Source organism: Bos grunniens, chromosome 13 (genome assembly GCF_055505025.1).
Source record: "Bos grunniens cultivar Pamir isolate PY7600 chromosome 13, Bosgru_T2T1.0, whole genome shotgun sequence".
Taxonomy (NCBI): Eukaryota; Metazoa; Chordata; class Mammalia; order Artiodactyla; family Bovidae; genus Bos; species Bos grunniens.
The window spans coordinates 31300738-31313490 of record NC_141177.1 but is presented as its reverse complement, the minus strand read 5'-3'; the positions used below and the strand labels follow the sequence as shown (position 1 = coordinate 31313490).

The following is a 12753-nucleotide window of genomic DNA, read 5'->3' as shown; positions in this document are numbered from 1 at the left end:
TTGAACTGTCATACCAGCCCTGCTTACTTTCAGATTTCATACATACAAGAAAGAAATAAACCTATATTCTGAGATACGCAACCAACCCCAATCCTGATAAAGAATAAGACCAATGGCACCCCACTCCAGTAATCTTGCCTGGAAAATCCCATGGACGGAGGAGGCTGGTGGGCTGCAGTCCATGGGGTCGCTGAGAGTCGGACACGACTGAGCGACTTCACTTTCACTTTTCACTTTCATGCATTGGAGAAGGAAATGGCAACCTACTCCAGTGTTCTTGCCTGGAGAATCTCAGGGACAGGGGAGCCTGGTGGGCTGCCATCTATGGGGCTGCACAGAGTCGGACATGACTGAAGCGACTTAGCAGCAGCAGCATGACTTATAATGGATGAGGAATGGAAATGATGAGGGTACTCTGAAATGCATTTTTCTTGGTGCTCTTGTTAGGAAGCACAAGGCTGCATATGTATATGCTAAAGAAAAAAATGTTACAAGGAATCAGTATTATGAAATTCCCAGGAGCAAAGGAGAGCTTGGCCAATACACACAATCTCTAGAGTTTAGACTGGCTGTGATAACTTCTAATAAAAGTCCACCTGTACAAAGCTAACCATTCAGTATTAAATACATTGATAAATTATGATCAAGTGTCTGGTACAATTTATCTGAATATCTGGCCTTTTACCTCAGTTAAATCTCAGAGCAACTCTACAAGAGAGATATTCTTACTCCCATTTTGAAGATTGAGAGATGGTCACATAGTTGGCAGTTGTACAAGTAGAATTCAAAAAGTTTACAGACTGTTGAAGGATACTCCTAGGTGTGAAAGAAACAAAGGAGTGGCAGCTAGGAGTGTTAAGCTCTGTCCGAGCCTTCTTCTAGAGCTGTTCAGGTTCACTTTGAGAAAAAGGCACCCAGATGGAGAGTTCAGTTCCTTCAGCTGTTACTCAATCAACATTATGGTATTTATTATTAAGAACAAAAACTATTTTTACAATTATAATCCTTGGTTGTCTGCTATGTGCTAGGCACTTGCACATAGGCATTCTGTATACTTTAACCTAATTATTCCCCACAACCATCTTTTGAGTTAGGTATTGTTTTTCCATTTTACAAATGAATAATGATCAAAGAGGTCAAGAAATTTGTTTAAGGCCACGTATCCATTAAGTACCTACTTACTAGGATTCAAACTCAAGGCTTTTAAAACTCCAAAGATCATGTGCTTTGTACTTCATCATAATGGGAATACACAGGTTAGATATGGACTAGATATAGATTGTCGTCAAGTGGTGAGGGACAAATAAGCTATTTGTTCAAACCCTGAATTATCTTGTGGCATAATGTTGATCAATTAACACTAAGATGAGGTAGTAAAACTGTAGTCCAGAGAAAGAATTTTCAGAGGAGGTAATGCTTGAGATAAACTTGGGAAGATAAAAAGTAGTTAGCCAAGAGAAAGATCAGAAACAAGAAATAGTCTTTAGAGCAAAGAGGACTCTGAAACTTAAAAAGGTCTATCTTGCCCCAAGAATGGCAGAGCAGGAAAGGTATCAAGCAGGACCTCAATAAACATTTGCTGAATGAATGTGAAAATGGTAAGCATTAAAGAGTGGGGTCTATGAGGATATATGGAGGAAATACAGGAGATGAGGCTAGAAGAAGCAATGAAGAGATCACAAAGGTGCCTGTTAGGATGTAATAAAAAGTTCTGACTTTCCACTAAACTCACCGAGGAACCACCAAAGGCTTTAACACAGGGAGGTTGACAATAACAGTCTGGATTTTAAAAACAATGACCGACAGTAGCAGAGAGGATCAACTGGTGTGGTTTGACGTTTGGAGGATCGCTGACGGAAGCTTTTCAAAGTAACCTAGCCAATAAACCAGAAGGACCTCAGAGCTATAGCAGCAGAGTATAGGGGTACAGATCTCAGAGCACAGGGGCAGAACTAAAAACTTAACAATGAGATGCCAGAGGTAAGGAAGGCCCAGGTTTCCAACTTAGAATCTCAATGCTATACGCAGGAGGATGATTGCTTTGGGACACACTGCAGGGAAGGTGATGAACTCAGTTCTGAACCCTGAGAATGACACAGTACTACAGTACATGCTACACCTAAGGGGGAAGGGATGAGGGGGTGAAAGGCTGGATATGGGGCAGAATGGCAGACAGGCAATGATAGAGCAGCTGCCACGGAAGTCAGGCAGCATGCCAGAGAAAGGAAGAAGACAGCTGTAGAGCCTGACAAAAGCAGCAGTGAGTAAGCCAGGCAGGAGACATCTGACAAACACAGGAGGGAGGAGAAGGTGGGTGCTGATGAATAAAAAACTGACACATGTCACCAAGGGAGGGTGGAGTAGGAATGGCACACACTGCATACTTGCTAGTGAGAAAAAAGAACCTGAAAAACTGCTGAAGGGCTCCTCAGTGAGGCCTGGGACACCAGAAATCAACTTTTGTTATAGGTCTTCCATGGAGAAAGACAATGTGATAGAGGTAAAATTAACAGGAATCTGAACCTCTAGAAGCAGCCTGTTTCCAGAGATAAGCCTATATACAGAATGAAAACAATGACAATGCAAAAACACTAAGGCTGTGAAACAAAATGTTAAACTCTATTATCTCTGAGTTACACCTAAGGCAAGATTCAATTTGGGTCCCGGAGACAAGGAAATCAATTAGACTACTTCAATAAATAAAATAGTTTGGTATAAACTTATACTGCAGGTTAATTAAGACAAAGAACAATATGGAAAACTATTTATCCTACTTAAATCACATATTGGAATAAACTACTGGATATATAAAACCAAAATATAGCACAGGTTATATGCATAAAGTTTAAAAACAAATTAGAGACAGAGCGTGGCCAAGATGGTGAAGTAGGATGGTCCTGAGCACCTCCTCTTGCAGGCATACCAAAATCAGAATTATCTCCAGAGCTACTACTGATGAGAAAGACCAGAATCTAGCAGAAAAGATCCACAGAGATAAGAAGGAAACCACAACCAGATGGGCGGGAGGGCTGGCACTGTTACATAGTCGAGACCCATACCCCCTAGTGGAGAATGGATACATGTATATGCATGGCTGAGTCCCTTCACCTGAAACTATCACGACGCTGTTAAATATATAAAAAGTTAAAAAACAAAACCATACACCCAGGTGGGCAAAACACAACAGGAGGATAATCATAATTGCAGAGGTTTTCCCCAAGTGGCAACCAGTTTTTGCTACACATTGGGGTTCCCAGTCCAGGGGGCCTGCACCAGGGAAAGTCTCCAGAGTGCTCGGCTTTGAAGGCCAAGTGGGCTTGCTTGCAGGAGTCTCAGAGAGCTGTGAGAAATAACCTCTTCAAGGGTACATGCAAACTCTCACATGCTTCAGGATGAAGGGCAGAAGAAGTAATTTGGAAGGACACTGGTCCGACCCACCTGCTAATCTTGGAGAGTCTCCTAGAGAGGCAAGAGGCAACTAGAGCTCACCCTAGGGGCACAGACACTGGCAGCAGCCATTTGGGGGAAACTGTTCTACCACATCCACACTGGTGCTAGCAGTACCATTTTGGAATCCTCCCTCTAGCTTATCAGCACTGGGACATTGCTCTGCCCGCCAGCCTGTCAGTACCAGTACTGGGACACCCCAGGCCAAGCAACTAGTAGGCAGGACACAGCCCCACCCACCAGTAGGTGGTTGTTGTTCAGTTGCTAAGTCCTGTCTGCCTCTGTGAACCCATGGACTACAGCATGCCAGGCTGCTCGCTCCTCAACTATCTCCTGGAGTTTGCTCCAATTTCATTGAGGTGGTGATGCTACCTAACCATCTCATCAGGTGGCCACAAAGACAATGGAGCTTCAGTTTCAGCAGCAGTCCTTCCAATGAATATTCAGGGTTGATCTCCTTTAGGATTGATTGGTTTGATCCTCACAGTCCAACGGACTCTCAAGAGTCTTCTCCAGCACCACAGTTTGAAAGCATCAGTTCTCTAGTACTCAGGCTCCTTTATGGTCCAATTCTCACAACTGTACGTGACTACTGGAAGAACCATAGCTTTGACTATACGGACCTCTGGCTATGAATACGCTGTCTAGGTTTATCATAGTTTTCCTCCCAAGGAGCAAGTATCATCTGCAGTGATTCTGGAGCTCAAGAAAACTAAATCTGTCACTGCTTCTACTTTTTCCCCCTCTATTTGCCCTGAAGTGATGGGATTAGATACCATGATCTTGGTTTTTTTTAATGTTGAGATTCAAAAGACCCTAGGACCCAGCTCTATCCATCAGTGGGCAGGCACACCAGTGAGCCAATACACCAACTCCAGGACCCCCAGAGCCCTGCAGCCAGAGACCCTGGGAGACACAAGTAGGCAGGCACTAGCTACAGGACCCCCTGGGCTCCAGCTCTAACCACCAGCAGGCCAACATCAACTCCAAGACACCTTGGGGCCCTCGGCTAGCCAACCTGGTATCTGATCTATACAGCAGAGGGCAGGCATAAGCCTCAGGACAACCCAAAGAGAACAGTCAGCTGTGTTGGGAATTGGACCCACACCAATTCCAGGACCCTCATGGCCCTGCAACAGAAATCACAGCAGCAGGTGTTCAACATCAACTCTGGGATCACTCAGCCCTGTAACCAGAGACCCAGGGACCCAGCTTCACTCACTGGTGGGCAGGCCCTGTGTCCTGGGAGCTCATGTCCCAATCTTACCCACCAGCTACTGAATACCAATCGTAGGCCCACTGCAGCCCTGCAGTCTGCCCTGTCAGGACCCAGCTAACAAGTGAGCAGGCTGGCACCAGCCATGGGGACCCCTGCACCCAGAACCCAGCTGTGCCCACTAGTAGGTCAAACCAGCTCTGGGACATCTTGGGCCCCTCAGCCAGCAGCCCCGCCCACCAGCAGGCTGAACCAGCTTTGGAGACCTCAGGGCCCTGCACTCAGAGACCCCAGGACCTAGCTCCTCCTAGCAGTAAGCTGGCACTCGCCCCAGGAATCTCTGGGCTCTGTCTCCCTCCACCTACTAGCTGGTCAATACCAGCCATGGGCCCACATGCCAAAAGGCGAACGCCAGCTCTAAGAAGCCATTGACTCCTCACCCAAGTGCCCCAGGGTCCAGCCCCATTCACTAGTGGGGCAGCACCAGCTTTGCAACACCCTGGAACCTATAGTCAGGCATGTCAGGAATTGGCCCCACTTACCAGCAGACTATACTATATCCAGGAACCCTTGTCCTGCAACCACCCACCCCAGAATCTGGCTCTAGCCGTGGTATCCCCTTAGGCTTCCATAACCAGCTGCCTCATGCTCTCATCCAGCCAACCAGTGGCCAGCAGCCTCCATACAAGGCAGGGCCTGGCAACCAAATGGACCAGGGACCAGCCCCATCTACCAGACCACCACAACAAAAGGATCAATGCAGTCTACACAGTGGGCACCCCTAGAGCATATAGCTCTGTTGACTGGAGAGGAGTGCACTGCTGGGATGCACAGGTCATGTCATATGAAATGCCTCATATCCAAGGTTGGGAAATATAACCTACCAGATACACAGAAATAAAGTCAGCATAGTAGGCATAAGGAGGTGTCAAAGGAACTTGCTCCAAATGAATGAACAAGATAAAACCCTAGAAAAAGAACTAACTGAAGTGCAGATGGGCAGTCTACCTGATAAGAGAGTTCAAGGTAATGATCGTAAAAATGATCAAAGAACTTGGGAAGAGAATGGATGAAAAGAGTGAGAAGTTAGCAGTTTAAAACAAAGAGTTAGAAAATATAAAGAAGAACCAGAAATAAAGAGTACAATAACTGAAATAAAAATGTACTAGAAGGCATGAATAGTATATTAAATGATAAAAAGGAACAGATCAGCAAGTTGGAAAACAAAATAGTGAAAATCACTGAAGCTGAACAACAATAAAAAAGCATAAAAAGAAATGAGGACAATTTAAGAGACTGCTAGAACAACAACAGTACTGACATTTGCATTACAGAGGTCCTAGAAAAGAGAAAGGGGCAGAGAACACATATGAAGACATAATAGCTGAAAATTTCCCTAACCTGAATGAGGAAACAGACATTTTCTATACTTTCAAGTCCAGGAAGCACAGAGAACTCTAAATAGATCAATCCAAAGAGGACCACATCAAGACACATTGTAATTAAAATGGCAAAAACAGAAGATAAAGAAACAATATTAAAAGCAGCCAAGGCATCTTGCTTTGTATGCATTAATGTTTGTGCATCTATTCAACAGGGAGCTACAGTATTTAAACTGACCAAACTAACGATACAATTACTTTTGAGCTGCCCAAATACAAGCCCTAATTAAAATGGTGCCATTTTGTACAACTTAGCATCAGGTCACTAAACTTGGACCATGCAATAAATAAATAAATAAAAGCAACAAGCTATGTACAAGGGGACTTCCGTATGGCCATTAGCTGACTTTTCAGAAGAAACTCTGCAGGCCAGAAGGGAGCCACATGATATACTTAAAGTGATGAAAGGGGAAAACCTACAATCAAGAACATTCTACCTGGCCAGGCTTTCATTCAGATTTGATGGAGATCAAAAGTTTTATAAACAAGCAAAAGCTAAGAATTCAGCACCACCAAACCACTTTACAGGAAGTGTTAAAGGCACTTCTTTAAAAAAAAAAAAACAAAAAAACAACAACTAGAAACATGAAAATGACGAAAGGAAAAAGCTCATCAATAAAGGCAAATAAACAAAAAAACATTAAATAAACCATGTACAAAGCTACTAGGGAAGTTAAAAGACAAAAGTAATGAAATCATCTGTATCCACAGGAAGTAGACAAGGGATACACAAAACAGATGAAAAATATGACATCAGAAACAGTAATCGTGCTTTTCTGGTTGCGGCACTGCACGGTTAGGAGCTCTAGCTTACACCCACAGCCATGCTGTCCAAGAGTTCTGTCTCAAAAGCAAGAAGACTGTCACAGCCACTGTGCACTGAAAATGAAGTAACGACCTCATCAAGGTGAATGGGCACCCCTGGAGATAATATACTGTGATCCAGCCATTCTACTCTTGGCCATTCATCCAAGAGGAAAGGAAAGATATGTTCATATAAAAATTTGTTCATTACTATTCACAGAAGCTTTATTTGTAATAGCCCCAAAGTGGAAATAACTCAATGCCCATTAATAGATGGATAGAAAAACAAATTTGGTATAGACACTACATATAGACATATAATGACATACTACTCAGCGCTAAGAATGAATGAACTGTTGATACACAAAACATGGAGGAATCTCAAAATAATTATGCTGAATAAAAGAGTAAGAAAAAAAGAGTTCATACTTGTTTTAAAATATAGGTTTCATTATTATTCACACATGCTGTGACGAACAAATCAGAGGACTGTCCCTGAAAAGGCTTGCTTGTCACTCACAATTCTCAAAAAGAGACGGAGTGAGGGGAAAAGTTGTTTCTTCAGGAAGGAATGGACAACAGAAGGAAAACAGGCTTAAGATTAGCTCTGGGGCTTAAAGGTTGTCTTTAGTCAGCTGGTACATGGCCCTGGGGAAAACTGACCAGGTCAACAGTGACCATGGGTGTGTGTGTGCTCAGTTGCTTCAGTCGTGTCTGATTCTGTGACCCTATTGACTGTAGCCCACCAAGCTCCTCTGTACAAAGATTTTCCAGGCAAGAATACTGGGGTAGGTTGTCATGCCCTCTTCCAGGGGAGAAAGAGTATAAGAGCCCAATAACTGAGGTATTTAGGGTGTGGGCTCTGGACTGGTTGGTTTGCATATGAAAGGTACTCTAGCAGGTGAGTGTTTTCTTTTTAACTATCTCTAGAAACTGGCTAAGCCAGGAAGTGCAGTCTCTCCAAGGTCTGCAAGGCTCCAGAAGTCAAAGCATTCAGTTCAGTTTAGTTCAGTCACTCAGTCGTATCTGACTCTTTGCGATCCCATGAACTGCAGCACGCCAGGCCTCCCTGTTCATCATCAACTTTCGGAGTTCACTCAAACTCACATCCATTGAGTTGGTGATGCCATCCAGCCATCTCATCCTTTGTCATCCCCTTCTCCTGCCCCCAATCCCTCCCAGCATCAGTCTTTTCCAATGAGTCAACTCTTTGCACGAGGTGGCCAAAGTATTGGAGTTTCAGCTTTAGCATCAGTCCTTCCAAGAACACCCAGGACTGATCTCCTTTAGAATGGACTGGTTGGATCTCCTTGCAGTCCAAGGGACTCTCAAGAGTCTTCTCCAACACCACAGTTCAAAAGCATCAATTCTTTGGCGCTCAGCTTTCTTCACAGTCCAACTCTCACATCCATACATGACCAGTGGAAAAACCATAGCCTTGACTAGACGGACCTTTGTTGGCAAAGTAATGTCTCTGCTTTTTAATATGCTATCTAGGTTGGTCATAACTTTCCTTCCAAGGAGGAAGTGTCTTTTAATTTCATGGCTGCAATCACCATCTGCAGTGACTTTGGAGCCCAAAATCAAAGCATTAGAAACACATTACCAGGCTTCCAGGGTGGCTCACTGGTAAGGAATCCACCATGCAAGAGACAAAGCTTCTATCCAGGAAAATCCCACATGCCCTGGAGCAACTAACCCGATGCGCCACAACTACTGAAGCCCGTGAGGCTACAGCTTGTGCTGTGCAATGAGAAGCTACCACAATGAGAAACCTGAGCACTGCAAAGAAGACCCAGCATGGCCCAAAATAAATACATACATACTCAAAATTATTTTTTAAAAAAGAAACACGTCATCCACTTATATAAAAACCTAGAAAACGCCTATAGTGACAGAAAATAGGTCCCTGATTGCTTGGAGATGGAGGAGTAGGCACGGGCAAGGAGAAGAGATTACAGAGAGACACAAGAAAATTTTGAGGGGTGATGGATATGTTCACATTCTCTTGATTATGGTGAGTTTCACCGCTGTATATTTATGTCAAACCTATTAAATTTTAAACTTTAAATGTGCATAGTTTATTGTATGCCAATCATAAAGTTGTTTAAAAATTATAGAAATAATAATACACAATAAAATACATAAAATATACAATAAAAATGAAATAAAGCAAAAGGATGGTTCTTTGATAAACTAACAAAACAGATAAAAAGAGAAGGAACAAAACATTCATTCTAAGAGATGAGGAAAATCTGACATTAAAATTGGACAAAAATATTATAAGAAATAAAATAAGATCATTTTGACTCAATATAGATTCAAAAATCCTAAACAGAATACTAACAAAATGAATTCAGTATATGAAAAAGATAACCCACAATCAACCTGAGTTTATCCAAGGTATACAAGGATGTTTTAGTATAAAATCTATAAATATAATTCACCCATATTAAAGAAGATAGATCATATAATCTTTTCAACTAATGTAGAAAAAGCACTGGATTAAAACACATGAATTCACAATAAAAAAAGGAAACCCTCAATTAAGAAATGAAAATTTCATAACCTGGTAAAAACAGTTACTTTCAAACAACGAAACTTAACAATTATCATCTTTAAAGGGGAATCAAAAAGCAATGTCTTTGAAATGAAGCATAAGGCAAAGTGATGCATTATTACTCCTATTCAGTAATGTATGAGAGATCCGAGTCTATGCAATAAGAAGAAATCAGAATCATAAAAAATTGGTAAAATCACATATTTATAGGAAATGCTATCATTTACAAAGAAAACTCACAAGAACCTATATGCAAATAATTAGGGGGTTATTAACATGACTAGATATACGTTTTTATATCCTACAAAAATAGCCACTGATTTGCACAAGACAGGGTTTGTTTGTTAGTGTAAGAGAACACATCATGTATAAATGCTGGTAAGAAGGAATCAGAAGGGAAGGAAAAGATACGTAAGAAAGATAGGAAGAGATAAAGAGAACTAGTAGAAAACTGAGGGAGCTTTCATTTTCAAGGTTTCCTGTGAAGTACACAGCAAAATTAAAAGCTAAAAAGGAGGAAGAGACAGTGGGATAGAGTTTTAAGAAGTGATAAGACTAACACTGCTGCAGCAAAAAGTGGTAGTATGTGTTGGCACTGGGAAGCCCAGAGGGCCCAGGTAAGATGAAATTCATTTTTTTAAGGACTCTTTTTTTTGGAAAACTGCTCTGAGTAGTAACGGCTTAGAAAACATATAGAACTGAGGTTTTGCTGGGTGAAAGCAATATAACTATAAGCAACAGAGTTATAGTTATACTACATTATAAGCAATTATAAGCAATAGAGTTATACTATAAGCAACAGAGTTATACTAGCAAGAGAACAGCTGAATTGCTGAAAAGTCTATACTTAACAGGAGAGGAAGGCAGACGTTACAGATGATTTGAGAAAATAAAGGATTTAAATGACTACAAACTCAGAAGCTGTTAGAGAATATTTCATATTGGGAACAACACAGTAAATAAACTGGAAGCCTCCCACCCTTCAAGAAACTAATTTCATCAGAATTGTTTGGAATTCATTGTAAATGTTAGACTGTAGTCCTTGAAAAACCAATAAATGAATGGTTAACTTTACATACAGTTAACCCTTAAAAAATATAGGGGTTAGGAACACCAATCCCCCATGCAGTTGAAAATCTGCATATAAATTATATATGTGTATATGTGAACCACATATCTGTATATGTGGTTCATTACCCTTGGAATTCAACCAACTGTGGATCATGTAGTACTATAGTATTACTATCGGAATAAATCCATGCAAAAATGGACTCATGCAGTTCAAACCCATGTTGTTCAACAGCTAACTGCAATTATAGCTTCCTTGAGGCATACGGAGTGTCAGTAAAATGCAAATCCTTTACTACCAGATGATGCCACAAGCAGCTTGCTTAATATCCCTTTAAAATTTCATGCTTACTTTCCTCCTTTACTTCTGCAGGCAAAAAACTATTTCAGTGTTGATTATCTTCTTTTAAAAAGCCAATTATTCAGAAAGCAGCAGAATACACTTTCTTCTCAAGCACATATGGAACATTCTCCATGATAGCTCACATCTCAGGTAACAAATCAAGCCTAGATAAACTTAAGAAAATTGAAATCGTTATCAAACAACTTTTCCAACCACAGCACTATGACATTAGAAATCAATTACTGGGGAAAAACTGTAAAAAAAAAAAAAAAAAAACCAGAAAACCACAAAACATATGGAGGCTAAACAATATCAAATAATTAAGAGATCATAAAGAAATCAAAGAGGAAATAAAAAACCAGAAACAAATGACAAAGAAAACACGATAATCCAAAACCTACAAAATGCAGCAAAAACAGTTCTAAGAGGGAAGTTTATTCAGTCTTACCTCAAGAAACAACAGAAATCTCAATAAACCTAACCTAACACCTAAAGCAACTAGAGGAAGAACAAACAAATGCCAAAGTTAGTAAAAGGAGCCTCTTGATGAAAGTGAAAGAGGAAAGTGAAAAAGCTGGATTAAAGCTCAACATTCAGAAAACTAAGATCATGGTATCCGGTCCCATCACTTCATGTATAATAGATGGGGAAACAGTGGAAACAGTGACAGACTTTATTTTGGGGGGCTCCAAAATCACTACAGATGGTGATTGCAGCCATGAAATTAAAAGACACTCACTCCTTGGAAGAAAAGTTATGACCAACCTAGATAGCATATTCAAAAGCAGAGACATTACTTTGCCAACACAGATCCGTCTAGTCAAGGCTATGGTTTTTCCAGTGGTCATGTGTGGATGTGAGAGTTGGACTGTGAAGAAAGCTGAGCGCCGAAAAACTGATGCTTTTGAACTGTGGTATTGGAGAAGACTCTTGAGAGTCCCTTGGACTGCAAGGAGATCCAACCAGTCCATTCTAAAGGAGATCAGTCCTGGGTGTTCACTGGTAGGACTGATGTTGAAGCTGAAACTCCAATACTTTGGCCACCTGATGCAAAGACCCTACTCATTTGAAAAGACCCTGATGCTCGGAAAGATTGAGGGCAGGAGGAGACGGGGATGACAGAGGATGAGATGGTTGGATGGCATCACTGACTCAATGGACACTGAGTTTGAGTAAACTCCAGGAGTTGGTAATGGACAGGGAGGCCTGGCATGTTGCAGTCCATGGGGTTGCAGAGTCAGACACGACTTAGCGACTGAATACATGAAATAGAAACAAAGAAAACAATAACAAAAATCAATAAAACTAAAAGCTGGTTCTTTGTGAAGATAAACAGAATTGATTAACCTTTAGCCAGACTCATCAAGCAAAAAAAGGGAGAGGATTCAAATCAACAAAATTAGAAATGAAAAAGAAATTACAACTGATATCACAAAAATACAGAAGATCATAAGTAATTAAGCAACTATATGCCAATAAAATTGACAACCCAGAAGAAATGGACAAATTCTTAGAAAAGTAAACTTTCCAAGACTAAACCAAAAGAAACAGAAAATATAAACAGATCAATCACAAGTAATCAAATGAACTACAATTAAAAATCTTCCAACAAACAAAAGTTCAAGACTAGGTGACTTCACAGGCAAATTCTATCAAACATTCAGGGAAGAGTTATCACTCATCCATCTCAAACTCTTCCAAAAAACTGTAGAGGAGGGAACATTCCCAAGCTAACTCTAGGAGGCCGCCATCACCCTGATACCAAAACCAGACAAAAATATCACACAAAAAAGAAAATTACCATGTTAATGTCACTGATGAACATTTATGCAAAAATACTAGCAAACAGAATCCAAGATTAGGTAAATTAATA

At 41.0% G+C, this 12753-nt stretch overlaps 1 protein-coding gene across 28 annotated transcripts in view; it reads right to left on the bottom strand.

The window, feature by feature from the left end:
• Positions 1-12753, bottom strand: part of PTPRA (protein tyrosine phosphatase receptor type A) — a 169397-nt gene that overhangs the window by 80080 nt on the left and 76564 nt on the right. The window lies entirely within an intron of this gene.